General features: G+C 40.6%; 1 pseudogene across 1 annotated transcript; it reads left to right on the forward strand.

The window, feature by feature from the left end:
- Nucleotides 1-663: 663 nt before the first annotated feature.
- LOC309665184 (heterogeneous nuclear ribonucleoprotein U-like protein 2 pseudogene) lies at nucleotides 664-5,976 on the forward strand (annotated as a pseudogene). The gene is made up of 3 exons (XR_014268438.1): nucleotides 664-690; nucleotides 1,261-5,312; nucleotides 5,630-5,976. The product of XR_014268438.1 is annotated as a heterogeneous nuclear ribonucleoprotein U-like protein 2 pseudogene (transcript).
- Nucleotides 5,977-17,121: the final 11,145 nt, after the last annotated feature.

Genomic DNA, 17,121 nt, shown 5'->3' on the forward strand with positions numbered 1-17,121 from the left:
TAATTTTTGAGATCAGATTTAGTTTTATAATGATGGAAACATTATTTGGGTCACAAATATAAATACTTTCAAGATCATTTTTATATTGATCGCTTTAGATAAAATTATTTTTGTTTCCATTATATCCAAATCACTTTAAAGGCAGGGTTGCCTTTTGATAGTCTAAGGTAAGAGATTTTAAAAATGAATTAGGCTTTAAAAATTTAAGACTTTTTGACTGTATCATATGTACACAGAGTCAAGAAACAAAACGGCAACATCTTTTGTCATCATTTTTTGAATAAAGAAATTACAAAACAAAAGAGATAAAGTCAAAATAAACAATCTAAACACTTATTAATTCATCTAAAAATTATTGAATTTTACTGGATGCTTAAATAGATGAGCATAGGTCATATTGTGCATTTATGTAGCTTAATAATGGTAGGAAATGCTGATCCCAAAAGAAAACTGACCAGAAAGATTCCTTCCTTGAAAAATGAATTTCGGAAAAACAAAGGTCTTTCTTCTCAGATTATTTTATTCCATATTGCCTTCTCAATGTTGGCTATTCTGTTAGTTGAGGGGGATTAGATAAGAAGATCATAGAGATCTCCATGATCTGGTTCTGATATTCTATAAACTCACAATTTTTTCTGTATCTCAAATACATATTTTCTATAAATGCTGTCCCTAGAAAAGCCATCAGCTGTAAGTGATGTCAATGTTCGTACTTCTTTATTCATGCATTGGTTTGATACTTTCATTTTGCTGCTTGTGTATACTTTCCACAGAATTAGCGTTTGTTTATCAAAATATATTGTGCTTGACCTTGTGCTATGTGAGCTCTTATTGGCTGTTTGGGAGACTGGATGAATTTAAAGACAAAAAGACACATTCTCCATCCTGAAGGTGTTTCTAAACCTCCAGGTATTTAAAAAAAATTTTTTTAATTGAAATATAGTTGATTTACAATGTTGTGTTAACTTCTGCTGTACAGCAGTGACTCAGATATACACATTCTTTTTTATATTCTTTTCCATTATGGTTTATCCCAATATATTGAATATAGTTCCCTGTGCTATACAATAGAACCTTGTTGTTTATCCATGTTACGTCTAATAGTTTGCATCTGCTAATCCCAAACTCCCTCAACGTGTTTTTAAATGGCTGGGGGTTTTTTTGTTGTTGTTGTTGTTGTTTTAACTATGCTCAGAAACAGAAAGAAACAGTTTCAGGGAACAAGGAATTTTCAGTCAGAAGACCCGGGTTCAAGTCTAGATTTCACTTCTGTGTGATGAAGAGGCAAAAGATGAGGAAGAGGATCAGACTCTTGTGAACCCGGACACGTATACCTCGGATCTCCATTTTCAGGTGAGCAAAGACCGCTATGGAAGGCAGCCGCTTTTCTCAGAGAAGTTCCCCACGCTTTGGTCTGGGGCAAGAAGTCTTATGGAGTGACAAAGGGGAAAGTCTGTTTTGAGGCCAAGGTAACCCAGAATCTCCCAATGAAAGAAGGCTGCACAGAGGTTTCTCTCCTTCGAGTTGGATGGTCTGTTGATTTTTCCCATCCACAGCTTGGTGAGGATGGATTCTCTTACGGTTTCAATGGACGAGGACTCAAGGCAGAGAATGGGCAGTTTGAGGAATTTGGCCAGACTTTTGGGGAGAATGATGTCATTGGCTGCTTTGCTAATTTTGAGGCTGAAGAAGTAGAACTTTCCTTTTCCAAGAATGGAGAAGACCTTGGTATGGCATTCCGTATCAACAAGGAATCCCTGGCTGACCGGCCCCTCCTACCCCATGTCCTCTGCAAAAATTGTGTTGTAGAATTAAATTTTGGTCAGAAGGAGGAGCCCTTCTTCCCACCGCCGGAAGAGTTTGTGTTCATCCATGCCGTGCCTGTGCAGGAGCGCGTGCGCACTGCGGTCCCTCCCAAGACCATAGACGAGTGTGAGGTGATTCTGATGGTGGGATTGCCTGCATCTGGAAAGACCCAGTGGGCACTGAAATACGCAAAAGAAAACCCTGAGAAAAGATACAGTGTTCTGGGAGCTGAGACTGTGCTCAATCAAATGAGGATGAAGGGGCTCGAGGAGCCACAGATGGACCCCAAAAGCCGAGACCTTTTAGTTCAGCAAGCCTCCCAGTGCCTTAGTAAGCTGGTCCAGATTGCTTCCCGGACAAAGAGGAACTTCATTCTTGATCAGTGTAACGTGTACAACTCTGGCCAATGGCGGAAGCTATTGCTGTTCAAGACTTTCTCTCGGAAAGTGTTGGTGGTCGTCCCTGGAAGAAGAGGCTGCAGCTGAGAAAGGAAGTGGAGGGAGACGATGTGCCTGAGTCTATAATGCTGGAGATGAAAGGTGGGCTAAACTCTACAAGTTAGGGGTCCTGTCCTTGGTCCATGCACACCTCACTAGGGCCTCTTAGCACCTGGAGGATTCTCCACATGTAAAGTGTAAATCTGTGGAATAAATTAATGGGTGTGATCACTTGAAGATTAATGAATGAGCAGAGTGAATGGTTAAAAAAAAAAAAAGTGCTAAGAGATGTTTCTGAGGACACATACAGCTTTTGATGTATACACAGGAGAGATGTGAACTCTTCATTTAGCAACAGAACTTTTGAAAGGTGGAAGCGCTAAGAGATCACAAAAACCAAATGGCTACTCCCAGGGGTACCATTTCTGAGGAGTGAACTTTTCTGAGAAGCTCTTTCTCTCTTCACTCAACAGGGTCAGGAAGATGCATTGGCTCTCTTAGCGTAGTGAGAGAGATGAACAAAGAGAAAACTGATTGTGGGAATAGGGGAGACCACAGACTGTGGGAGAAGTTCACAATTGAAGGGAGGCCACCACTGGCCATGAGATGATCTGAGTCAGTGTGTGGTCACTGAGCCGTGAGAACCAAGGTGACTGTATTCCTTTCCTAGGGCCGTAACAAAGTACCACAAACTAGGTGACTTAAAACAACAGAAATGTTTTGTCTCACAGTTCTGGGGGCTAGAAATCCAGAATCGAAGTGTTGGCAGGACCATGTTCTATCTGAAGACTGTAGAGAAGGCTCCTTCCTTACCTCCTCCTAACTTCTGGTGGCTCCTGGCAATCCTTGCCTTGTAGGTACATCGCTCCACTCTCTGCGTCCACCTTCACATGGCCTGCTTCTCTGTGTGTCTGTGTCCAAATTTCCCTGAATAAACTGATATTGAGAATGTGGCCCCAAGCCTCACATAGACTTGAAGACAACACTGAATGAATACACATCAGTGATTTATTATTTATCATGGCTGGGCTTAGGTGGAGAGCAGGAAGTCTAAGAAGGGGGAGGACTTTCTGTACCTGTCAGTGCGTCGGGTCTGGTAGGAGTGCATCTCAGGAAGTCCTGCCCCACCTTTCTCCCTTTCCCTCACTTCTCCTTATCTGCCATCATCTTTATCCCAATGCTTTCCTTTGTTCTCCTTCTCCTATGAAATCCCGTGTAATGTCCAGAATAGACGGAAGGCATGCTCAGGATTGGGATGATGGCTAGGGTGGAAGGTGTGTTCCTGTCCAGATTAAGTTTAGGACTTATTGAGAACAGAAATTGCCAATTTTGTCATCATGGTCACAATCTTCTTTTATCAGTTGATAGCCCTACTATCAGCTTCCTTCTGCATTGTGAGGTTATCATAAAGATCATTTAAGATAACTATTTTCTCTGTCAAATGAAGCAGTTGGAAGATTACCCTTTGAAGAAAGTTATAAAAATACTAAATTGGGGGAGACCTTCAAGATGGTGGAGGAGTAAGACGTGGAGATCACCTTCCTCCCCACAAATACATCAGAAATATATCTACATGTGGAACAACTCCTACAGAACACCTATTCCTACAGAACGCTGGCAGAAGACCTCAGACTTCCCAAAAGGCAAGAAACTCCCCCACGTACCTGGGTAGGGCAAAAGAAAAAAGAAAAAACAGAGACAAAACAATAGGGACAGGACCTGCACCAGTGGGAGGGAGCTGTGAAGGAGGAAAAGTTTCCACACACTAGGAAGCCCCTTGACTGGCGGACACAGGGGGTGGCGGAGGGGGGAAGCTTCGGAGCCACGGAGGAGAGCGCAGCCACAGGGATGCGGAAGGCAAAGTGGAGAGATTCCCGCACAGAGGATCGGTGCCGACCAGCACTCACCAGCCCGAGAGGCTTGTCTGCTCACCCGCCGGGGCGGGCAGGGGCTGGAAGATGAGGCTCGGGCTTCGCTCGGATCCCAGGGAGAGGACTGGGGTTGGCGGCGTGAACACAGCCTAAAGGGGCTAGTGCGCCACAGCTAACCGGGAGGGAGTCCGGGAAAAAGTCTGGACGTGCCTAAGAGGCAAGAGACCATTGTTTTGGGGTGCCCGAGGAGAGGGGATTCAGAGCACCACCTAAATGAGCTCCAGAGACGGGCGCAAGCCACGGCTCTCAGCGCGGACCCCAGAGACGGGCATGAAACGCTAAGGCTGCTGCTGCCACCACCAAGAAACCTGTGTGCAAGCACAGGTCACTCTCCACACCGCCCCTCCCAGGAGCCTGTGCAGCCCGCCACTGCCAGCGTCCTGTGATCCAGGGACAACTTCCCCGGGAGAACACACGGCGCACCTCAGGCTACTGCAACGTCACGCCGGCCTCTGCTGCCACAGGCTCGCCCCGCCTTCTCTGTACCCCTCCCTCCCCCCGGCCTGAGTGAGCCAGAGCCCCCGAAGCAGCTGCTCCTTTAACCCCGTCCTGTCTGGGTAAAGAACAGACGCCCTCAGGTGACCTACACGCAGAGGCAGGGCGAAATCCAAAGCTGAACCCCGGGAGCTGTGCGAACAAAGAAGAGAAAGGGAAATTTCTCTCAGGAGCAGCAGATTAAATCTCCACAATCAACTTGATGTACCCTGCATCTGTGGAATACCTGAATAGACAACAAATCATTCCAAAATCGAGGCAGTGGACTTTGTGTGATTTTGTCTGTGTAGCTTTTCTTTTACCATTTGTCCTAGTGTTCTATCTGTCCGTTTTTTTTTTTTCTTCTTAGTATAGTTTTTAGCGCTTCTTATCATTGGTGGATTTGTTTTTTGCTTTGGTTGCTCTCTTCTTTCTTTTCTTTTTACTTTTTACTTTTTTTATTTTTAATAATTTAAAAAAATTTTTAATAACTTTATTTTCTTTCCTTCCTTTCTTTCTTCCTTCCTTCCTTCCTTCCTTCCTAGACATGGACAGATAAAATAATTTGTAAGGCTGAAAATTCAGGGGTAGTGATTTGCAATCAAACTTCTAATTGTGGTCTTGGGGACATACGAAGGTTCATCCTTACGGAAGAGGAGCCCAAGTGAGTGAGGTGGCCATATCTTTCAAGTGGTTGTAAGAGGCCACAAATGTAAACAGAAAACCTTTACCTCAAATACAAAATGACATCAGGATCCTAAACTAAGCAGTCCTAACTACAGGGCAAGTCAGCACCTGTTTCACCATGAATGAAAGGGGAACTTCCATCTCTTTGTATTTTTACTGTCTACCCTCCACATTAATGTGGTACGTGTGCCTGCCTTTGCTTAGCTAGCAGTGGAAAACCACTTCCCCTCTCTGTGGCCTTGAAAATGACGACCACATGTTGTTCCAGTCTTTTCTCTCAGTTTTTTTTTTCAGGTCTTAACTCATGATTGCCTTCTGGGTTTCCGTGATGGTGAGGGAATGTTTTCAATTGAAACAAGAGTTCCTGCCAAAACGAAAGAACATGAAAACATGATTCTTCATCACATATTTGGTAAATCCCCTGCTCTCCATTTGAAAATCAGAATTTGGGGGTTAAATTACAAGAGCACTTTCAAGTGCTGCTTTTTAAAAAAACTGTCTATCTAAATTCACAGGCAATCTTTGTATGAGCGTGAGTATTAAGACTGTTTAAGTGCAATTTATTGAGGAAGACTTTTGAATGGAACCATTTCTTTCTCCATTAAAGAATGTACTGAAATAAACACTGTAATTAAATCATCGTTAAACTATTATTATGAAATGAGCTGATTTCATTAGAGCATTCTAAGTTGTGGTTGCTGGTACACATTTTAAAACAAATTCTTTTTACTAATGATAAGAAAAGATGACTCTCAAGTTCTTACGTGTTAAGAATTCCTTTGATGGTACCAGGAAATTCTAATCTTAGAATAACTTATTTTTTCCATCAGTTCCTTCATTCCTGCTTATCATCAACATGAAAGTCGGTTTGTATTTAACATAATGGAGACATGTGTGCTAATGAAAACTTTAGCTTTCCTCTTTTCCGTCTTATGTATTTTCTTTTTACTAAGGCTTAATCTGTGTTTGAGTAGAGGTGAGTAGCCGATGTAGCCAATGGTAACAATAGCTAACATTTGTCTGGCACTTCCTGTGTATAAGGAATTGTGCTAGGGACTTACATATAATATCTCATACCTTAAATCTTAGAGATAGATCATTTCATTAGCCCATTTTTAATTTATTTTTTTAATTGAAGCATAGTTGATTTATAATGTTGTATTAGTTTCTGGTGTACAGCAAAGTGATGCAGCTATACACATTTATATACATATTCTTTTTCATATTCTTTTCCATTATGGTTTATTACAGGATATTGAATATAGTTCCCTGTGCTATTCAGTAGGACCTTGTTGTTTATCTATCTTATATATAGTAGCTTGTATCTGCTAATCCCAAACTCCTCATTTATCCCTCTCCCCGCTTTCCCCTTTGGTAACCACAAGTTTGTTTTCTATGTCTGTGAGTCTGTTTCTGTTTCATAAAGAAGTTCATTTGTCTCATATTTTAGACTCCACATATAAGTGATATCATATCATTAGCCCATTTTTAAATTGATGAAGCTGAACCTCAGAGAGATTAAGAAATTTGTCCAAAGTCACATAATTTATGTGCTGACATAAATATAAGGATTGTTATATAGATATCCTTATATTTATTTTAATCCAGACTTTTTGCTTTAAACCTATTAAAAAACAGCATGAAAAGTCCTTTACATTCAATTATAGTTTTAAAGAGAGGTGGAAACCAGGTAAAATGGGAAATCTTTGAGTGATAGAACTAAAATTCATAAGCTCAAGCCGCTTCTGTTTGCTTCACCAGATTGGGAACCTAGTCATGGGTGTCAAGAAGGACTCATCTCCATTCTCTGCACTTCAGCCACTCTCTCATAGCTCTGTGACTACGGTTATTATCTTGCCTTCTACCTGTCTTCTCCAATGAGACTGAGCTACCCGAGGGCAGGCACAGTGTCTTGAATGTCTTGCATATGACAAGCTGTCCAATTCACATGTATAGAATGAATAGTGAATAAAGAAATGTGCAGGAAGTTAAGGATGCTCAGTTGTCCCTCATAGGAATGTGTACTAAATACAGTCCCCATCTCCCTGTTAAGAAATGAAGAATTACTAAATAAAACCAGTGTCTGAGCCTATTAAAGTTTTGCATATCTTTGAATCTTGCCTCTGCTACTTATTAACCCCTTGACTTAGAGTAAACTATTAAAGTTTTTAGTACTCAGATCTCTAATCTGCTCTTTGGAGAGCCTATTTTTTGGAATTAAAATGCTGTATTGAGAAAGATGTGATATATGCAGAAGGTATTAAAACTAGATGGTCAGTTATTTTGGCCAGGAGGGAAATAATATTACAATTAGTTAAGGATCATTGTTTTGGAGCACCTGCAAACCTTGTTACTGCATGATCAGACCTGGGGAAAAAGCTACGAAAATATATTTTCTCCTATTTTGGTCAGTTAATGGTGGGCAAGGTCACTGATGGGCCATCCTCTATTGGAGGCAAAATGTGTTTCACGCACAACCAGGTAGGTTACCACTTAGTGTCACAGCCAGGTGCATTTGGACAATGGGTTCCACCGGGGCAGTGTTCTCCAAGTTGATCAATGACAGCAGTTTATTAAGATCAACAAATCAGAGTTGCAAATTGTTCCCCCACTGCTTCCCTCCACTACTATTTTCTCTGAGTTATTACCATTTATCACTTTCAGCAAACCAAAAGGAAAAAGAAAGGAAGAAGAAAAAATCAGGAGAGTTTTTAGACTTGTTGATGAAAAATGTGTTACTGATGAGTGAGATGATGTCTCCTTGGAAGTTATCACAGCTTAATAGTCCATCACACTTGCTCAGAACCTTCAAAAGGCTTTTTGGTACTGTCTCAATGTCTCTCAATCACTCAGCCTGTGGGCTGCCTGTGTTTTTCTATTCCCAAGTGATGATCAGAGAGGGAAGGAAGATAGAAGAGGGAAGACAGGTTCATTAGGAACTGGCAACAGCTCTCTGTGACAAGACATCTAAAAATGGAATGCTGTCCCTGTCATCTTTTTCATTGTGATGTTTATTTGCTTGAGCTACCAGGGAATGGGAAGTGAGAGTCAGCCTAAAAGTCCAGTGTGGGGCACCAAACCTAAAGTGATTTCCAGTGGGAGGCTGGGTTCAGGCAACAATGTCTGTGAAATTGTATGATGAAAGACAGAAACTTTATTGCACGTGGAGTCAGAATATGACGTGTCCAGTCAATTTTTTTCTTTCTAAAAATACATTTGAGATGTGGCTTCATGCTAAGTTCTGTCTTTTTGGCCAACCAAACATGCTGTTGTTTTTACTGACATAGAAGAGAGTAATTGAGCTATCTGGGATTTTGTGCAAATTTTATGAAATTCTACCTTGGCATAAAGATTGCGGTGTTTTGTAATAAAGGCTCCCATATTTCAGCAAGGGAAGACAGATGGTAATTGTCTGTAAAGAGAAAAAAAAACACCTTCCATATTTAAGCTCTTACTTGTGCCCAAAAAGTCCTACACAGATAGCGACGCAGAATGAAATTGTCCACCACCACCCCTTCACACATGCCTCCCCAAGACAACTGACCCTGGGGTGAAACCAAGGGTTTAGGATGAAGCAATTTAAAAATGGAAACTTCTTTGTTGATCATCATAGAAAGCATTATAATGAAGCCCAGAGAGGCTGAGCACTCTTGGCTTAATAAGTCCAATGTTATTAGGTCCTAAGAAGTAAGAACAAAGTTAAGTAAATAGAAAGAAAATGAATCTCTCATGCAGACCACGTTTATCATTTCAGGGGTAGGGTGTACAGTAGAAAATTAATCCATGGGATTCAACTATGTTGGATTTTAGGAGAGCTCAAGTTGCAGCCCAGGGGAAGAAGCTAATATTGAATATTATCTCCCTCCCCGAGTGTGGCTCCCCTTCCTCAACAGATGCTAAGATCCACACAGAGTCCAATTGGTCTGAGGCCTATTCCCCAAATATATTCTTGTCTTTTAAACTATTTATAAAGTTTACAACAAATATGATGGAAGGGATGATTTTAACAGACTATGAAGATCTTTATGGCATTTTTAGTTGACTGGTTTTCATCTTGGCTTCATAGCAGTATTTCAAGGAAAGTTGAAGTTGTCTGTGCCCCTGTCTACTGCAGCTGGGGGAAGCTGAGGTGGGAGAGGGGACCCTCTTTCATGGCAAAACCTGACAGAAAAGTCGATAAACTTCCACCCCACACAAAGAAGTACCTAGGGGAGAAGACATGGAGGTATTTCATCTTCCCCTGTATGATGTTATGAAATATGTCCCTCCCCAATTTAAATGCTGAAGTCTTAACCCCCAATACCTGAGAATGTGAACTTATTTGGAAATAGGGTTGTTGCAGATATAATTAGCTAAGTTGGAATGAAGTCATTTACTGGAATAAGGTGGGGCCCCTAATCCAATAAGACTAATTGTCCTTATAAAAAGTGAAAATTTGGTTACAGACATGCACACAGATTTCTCAGCATATAGAGATGAAGACCGAGATCAGGGTGATGCAGCAGAAGTCCAGGAATGCCAAAGATTCCTACAAACCACGAGAAGTTAGGAGAGAGGCACAGGGCAGATTCTCTTTCACAGCCCTCAGAAGGAACAGACCCTGCCAACACCTTGATTTCCAACCTCTAGCCTCCAGACTGAGAAAGTAAATTTCTGTTATTCTAAGCCACCCAATTTGTGGTACTTTGTACAGCAGCTTTAGCAAACGAATACAACCTGCCACCAAAGTCTGAATTTCTCCAGAGTTAAGAGATAGTCATCTGCAGGTGAGAGAGGGGACATTGAATAAAACTGTCACAGCCTCACTAGATGAGCCAGAGAGCAGGGTACATGCCCTACCCCATTAGTTGAAAGCTTGGCAATACCTGCCACTGAATGGGAAAGGCTTCTCGGTGCTCCTAGGAAAAGCAATTGAAATGCAATCAGACAGGAACAATACTCTGTCTTGTATAGAAATAGATTTATACCTTGCATGTATATAGAGGATGTTAATCTATTCAGATGACTTCTTGTGCCCAACCTGTCATCCATAGTCCCTGCTTTAGAGACCCCTCATTAGCTTTATGGTGAGCTGAGAAGAGGTTCTAGGGTTATAGGGGTGTTTTATTAATAACACCAACTGTTGTTTCTCAGTTCTCAGTTCTCAATCAATTATAATTAAGAATTATAATTTCATTCATTTCAAAAATTAATCCCTGTGATGATGGCAACATTGGAATGAAGTTGTGAATATGAAGAGAAAAGAGCATATTAAGGCTGAGAGGATTATGCAGAACTGAATTCCCATCATATGTGTCTATAAACTGACCCCTTCTCAGTCCTAGTTCAGGCCCACCATCCCCTCGTGCTCAGACTCTCAGTAGCCTCTTGACCTCCATCCCCAACCTGCTCTAATCCACCCCTTCCAGCTGTGACAGAGTCTCCTGTCTTAAAGAGATCTGACCAGGCCACTCCTCTCCTTAAATACCCAACTCTCCAGGCCCTCAGCATCTATCCCAACTTAAATTCCAGCTCCATTTCCTTCTCACTCTTACCCAATACCTGTTACACTGTCCTTCATGACATTCCCTGAACAGGCCACGTGTTTTCATGACTCTTCTTTTGTTCAGATCGCTCTTTTCTGAAATGTTCTCTCTCCCATTCTTTTCATTTTTAAATGTTACAATCTCTTCAAATCCAAGTTCAAATACTTTCTATGTGAAGGCTGGTCAAATCATCAGACAGACAAATCTGGGCTTCTATAGGAAACTGCTCATTATGTTAAAATGACATTTATCACCATGCTATCATTTTTAGTCATAGACTTATCTGTTTCTTTCCTTGAAAATGAGTTTCTTGAGGATAACATTTGTACCTTGTTTGTCGATGTAAGCTCAGTGCTTAGCAGTGTCTGGTGTGGTGAGGTTGTAGGAGAGTTCATAAATCACTGACCTTGGTTAGTGTGTAAACAGCAGCTCACACAGGAAGAACAAGGAAAAAAGCAGTCAGGTAAGTACCTCTCCTCACGTCTAAGGATGGGCAGACCTACCTGCAGACCTTCACGAAAGTTAGCGTGAAGGAATGTGTACATGGGTTACTTTCAAAGGCAGGAGAGGTCAGTGAGGGAGTGGGTGGGTTTCTAGTTTATTTTCCAGTCCCCTATAACCCTATTTCAAGGCTCAGATAACAAACACTTTAGAAGTTCACCTGGCTTCAGGCACGGCTGAAACAATATATTCAGGGATGTGTCTTCATCTATCTTTCCCTTCTGCTGTCCTTTCTGGCTTTATTCCTCAGCATTTCTTCCAGTGTGGGACATGTCAGGCTCCCCAGAGAAGAGCACCATCTAAAGGTATGCAGAACATAAGCTGTGCAGCCGGCCGTGGCGGTCCTGGTTCCAAGCTTACACTGAACCAGGCGCCTGCTACCACAGACAGAGACTCCTTTTTCCTCAGCGTTCCAGCCGGAGTTCTGCTTGTCACTCTCATGGCCTCTGCTGTGTCACTCAGCTCGTCCTGACCAGTCACTGTGGCCATGGAGATGCCAGTGCTCTCAGTGGCTCAGCTTGGGTCAGAGGCCCATTCGCAGAGCTGGGCACGGCCCCAATGCCACAGCTGTCAGCAGTGGTCCTAGATGCGAAGCAGGCCACAACAGATGTCCAGTGTAACATATAAACAGCGGAGCACAGTTCAGGCCCATCACAGGAGATGGACAAAGACTGACTCTTCTTCCTGTTCACCCTTTCCTACAATCTGTTTTACCCATCTTTTTTTTTTTTTTTTTTTTTTTTTAATTTATTTTTGGCTGTGTTGGGTCTTCGTTTCTGTGCGAGGGCTTTCTCCAGTTGCGGCAAGCGGGGGCCACTCTTATCGCGGTGCGCGGGCCTCTCACTATCGTGGCCTCTCTTGTTGCGGAGCACAGGCTCCAGACGCACAGGCTCAGTAGTTGTGGCTCACGGGCCTAGTTGCTCCGCGGCATGTGGAATCTTCCCAGACCAGGGCTCGAACCCGTGTCCCCTGCACCGGCAGGCAGATTCTCAACCACTGCGCCACCAGGGAAGCCCCCATCTTTTTTCTTGACATTTCAAAGATTTGTAAAACAATTGGTCTTGTTTCTTAAATAACCTTGCAGAGTCCACTTATAGAATGTTGAAGTTGGAATTTTAGAAGTGTCTTATTTACAGTTTATAATCAGAGATGCTGAATATTCTTTTCCGATATCTGTCAATATGACTTCGGTAAAAATGACACTCATTTATATCCCAAAGGACTTGCTTTTTGTATGAGATTTTGGGAAGCGTGCTCCTTAAGCTCACTTAATTTTATGTAAGCAATTTCTACAATTTTTACTCACGTTTAATTAAGTTATACATTGGGCATCTTCCACAGGCAAGGCCCTGTGCTAAACCAAGTCATACATTCTGGACATTTATTTCTCAAGAGTTTGAGGTATGATTATCTCCAGTTTGCATAACTTGCCCAAGATCATACAGCTAGAAAGTGTCAGAACCCTCATTAGCTCTCAGGTTTATAAAACTCCATGTCCTGTGCTTTTTCCACTACAGCAAACTTTTTTTTTTTTTTTTTTAATATTTGGACTTTTAAATTCACAGATTTCCACTTCTTGCATTTCTGGATTAGTAAGTCATTTTCTGCTTTGAAAACTGTTTGTTTTACCTCTGGGTTTTCATAAAAAAGAAAAGGAGCCAAGAAAGTAAAAAGTGAAAGGAAAGAGAAATTTGTTGTGTATTTCCATTAAACAACACAGGCCAAAGAGGGAAGAGATATGGGAACATATGTATATGTATAACTGATTCACTTTGTTATAAAGCAGAAACTAACACAGCATTGTAAAGCAATTGTACTCCAATAAAGATGTTAAAAAAAAAAAAACCAAAAATAACACAGGCCATTTTTTGTGACATTCCTATGAGATAACGAAAGCAGCTGGTGTAAGACTTGAAATGGAAACTGCATACAGGACTTTCTTGCTGGTACAAGGATAAAAACATAGTGGTCGAGAGAAGGAAATGCAGCCCTGCCAGGGAAAACTATGACTCACGGTTCAGACAATTGCCTCCTAAAACCTGAAGAGAAAATAGTCTCTGTAGAGTCTGTCGAGGGAGCAGATGGGAATTTCCTACTAATCTCCCTAGAGCAAGGGAGAGGAAGTCCTTTTATGAAAGGGTGGGGATGGAAGGGAAACAAACTTCTTGAGGGAAGAGAGCAGCCCCTTCTGCAGAAGGTCCTCATAGGCATTTGGAGCAAAGCCAGGAGCTAGAGCCACTGGGCCATAGAGCTCTTCGTGCTCTCTTTAAACCACAAGATCAGTGCTATGTTGTTGGATAAAAATAACAGTTTGACAGGTAGTAGATGATTACAGGTAGTTGAGAGTATGGTGTCGGGTTCCAAATATGTCTCTGTACTTACCAACTGTGGACTTGGGCAAGTTACTTAACCTTACTGAGCCTTGGTTTTCTTACGTGTAGAAAGAATACAGTAATACTTTCCTCCTAGGGAAGAATCCTCTCAGAAGGATTAAATAAGATGGTATATATTTATAACACGTTTAGCAGAGTCCCTTGCAGAATGTATGTCCTTAAGAAATGTAGCTATTATTGTTGTGTTTGCATTATGCTATTATAGCAGATGTTTGCATCTTAAAGACACAACTTAAATATAGTTACCTTGATGATTCCTCAAAAATTAAATATGGAATTACCATATGATCCAGCAATTCCACTTCTGGTTAAACTCGTGTCTTTATGTAAATTACCCCCATGCCACTTTGCTCCTGAGGTCTAAAAGGTAACTAATGCAACAAATTCAGGTTACCATGTTCAATTAGAGATTTAGAAAAAAATACAAATACCTGGGAGTCAAACAGGTATTTGTACACCCATGTTCAAAGCAGTATTAATCAAAATAACCAAAAGGTGGAAGCAACTCAGATGTCCATCAATGGAGGAATGGATAAACAAAATGTGGTATATACATACAATGGAATATTGTTCATCCATAAAAAGGAAGGAAATTTTGACACATGCTACAACATGGCTGAAACTTGAAGACAGTATACTAAGTGAAATAAGTCAGTCACAAATGAATAAATACTGTGTGAGTCCACTTATATGAGGTACCTAGAGTAGTCAAATTCATAGAGACAGAAAATAGAATGGTGAAAAAAAAAGAAAATAGAATGGTGATTACCAGGGGTAGGGGTAGGGAGAAATGGGGAACTAGTGTTTAATGGGTACAGAGTTTCAGTTGGAGAAGATAACAAAGCTCTGGAGTTGAATGGTGGTGATGGTTGCCCAACTATGTGAATGTACTACTGCTACAAAAATGTACACTTAGAAATGGTTAAAATGGTAAATTTTATACTATTTATAAAGTGCTCTGGGCTTTTTTTTCAGAGTTCTAGCATGAGAGGATATTGACCAACTTCTTGGGCAACCTTTTAAAATATGAAAGACTATTGCAGTGTGACATAAAAGCCTCTTACAATCTAACTGTTGACAATGTTGAACTTAGACTGTAAGATAATTTTTCCTTTCTGAGGGCCTATTGATTTAATCTTATCTTGGACTCTTATTAAGAGATCTTAAGCCATCAAACAAAGTATGTTGATTCTGACAAAGGGACACATGATGCCTTGGCTCCATTTTACTTTTTATTTGTTTTCTTATATATTTTTAAGAACTTAATGAAGCGTAACTGAAGCATCCAATAAACTGCATATTTAAAGTGAACACTTTGATTGGTTTTGACATATATGTACACTCCTGAAACCATCGACAACAACACAGAGAATATATCCATGTCCCCCCAAAAGTTTCCTCATGTCCCTTTGTAGTTTCTCTCTCCATCTCGTTCCTCACTCCCACCACCCCCATCCTCAGGTAACCATTGATCTGCTTTCTGTCATTATAAACTAGTTGTCCCTTCTAGAATTTTGTATGAATGGGACAATACAGAATGTACTCCTTTTTTTGGTCTGTCTTCTTATACTCAGCATAATTTCGAGATTTATCCATGCCATTGTGTTTATCAAGGATTCATCCCTTTTTATTGCTAAATAGTATTCCATTATCTGGATATACTACAATCATTTTTTAATCATTCATTTGTGATGGGCATTTGAGTTGTTTCTAATTTGGGTATATTACAAGTAAAGCTCCTACAAACATTCATATACAAGTCTATGCATAGAAACATGCTTTCCTTTCTCTTTGGTAAATAACCGAGCGGAATGGCTGGGTCGTATGGTAGGTGTATGTTTACCTTTTTTAGAAACTGCAGAATGATTTTCCAAAGTGACTGTACAGTGTTTTATTTCCACCAGCAGTGTATGAGAGTTTCAGTTGCTCTACATCCTTACCAATTATTGATAGGGTCAGTCTTTAGCCATTCTGGTAAGTATGCAGTGGTGTCTCATTGTGGCTTTAATTTGCATTTCCTTAATGCCTAATGATGTTGATCATCTTTTCCTGTCCTATTAGCCATCTGTGTATCTTCTTTGGTGAAATGTATTCAAGTCTTTTACTGGGTCGTTTTACCATTTTTGAGTTTTGAGAGTTCTTTATGCACAGTTGTTAAGTCCTTTATCATATATGTGACTTACAAATATATTCTCCCAGTCTGTAACAGGTCTTTTAATTTTCTTAAGAAGGTCTTTTGAAGGGAACTCCATTTTTTTCTTATTCCTAGGCTAATTGTTGGGGGATATAATTTAAATAATGCATTTTGAGTTTCCTAAGAACACCCTACACAGGGAATTATAAAGTAAAGCAAAAATTTTGAAACAGAATGCCAACTGAAACCAAATTTACTGATTTGGTGATAATTGTTTGATGGGAACAAGTTTTTGGAGTACTATCCATCAAGTCAATTAACAAATTAAGTGATTAACGTAGTCCTGCTAAATTAAGAGTACATTTCTGTGCTGGCAATTCTAGTCCAATCTCAGAGTCTGATTGTTTTAAACTAACTATTCTAAGAGATTTTAGACAATTAAACTGATATTTATAAAGCAACAATTAACGTTGAGAAAAAAAAGGATAAATTCATAAAACAATTTCTTTTTCAGGCTCAATAAGCATCGGTACAACAGATTTAGAGAAAATGTTTGCAATTAGCAAGACCTGGTTCTGGGTGCCCTTCACCTTCCGACTCCACTACCAGCTGTTGACTCTCTGTCTCATAACTAGACTAGTCGACCCAGAAGTCCGTATCAGTGAGGGCCTTGCCTTCTCTGCTGGACAGACCTCAAGTGTGTCACATACAGAATTGGACCAGGATGGCTGCTGGACATCCCTCAGGAAGGGTAGTGGCTATGGTAGGTCCTCATGTAATCAAATAGGCTCCTGTGAAATTAAAAACCATTTCACATTGATTATCTGATCTAAACCACACACAAGCACACACAAAAAAACCTATGAAGAAGGCTTGCATGTTTCCAGGTACTGATTTACTATTCATCTATCTCTTTGGTACAGTATTCATTCAAATATATCACCCATTTTTATTGGGTTATTTTCTTATTGTTGAGTTTTGAGAGTATTTTTAAATATATTCTAGACACAAGTCCTTTATCAGATATGTGATTTGTAAATAGTTTCTCCCAGACTGTGGCATGTTCTTTTCATTTTCTTTAGAGCATTTTATAAACAAGTTCCTTCATCAGATATATCTCAGGACCTAAAACTGCCTAATGACACCCAAAATTCCTAAATACCAGCTTTGTTAAGTGCGAGAAATACCATACAAATGTACACTGATATTACCCTGTATCTACATGTCCATATG

Source organism: Balaenoptera physalus (genome assembly GCF_965194825.1).
Source record: "Balaenoptera physalus genome assembly, chromosome: 7".
NCBI lineage: Eukaryota > Metazoa > Chordata > Mammalia > Artiodactyla > Balaenopteridae > Balaenoptera > Balaenoptera physalus.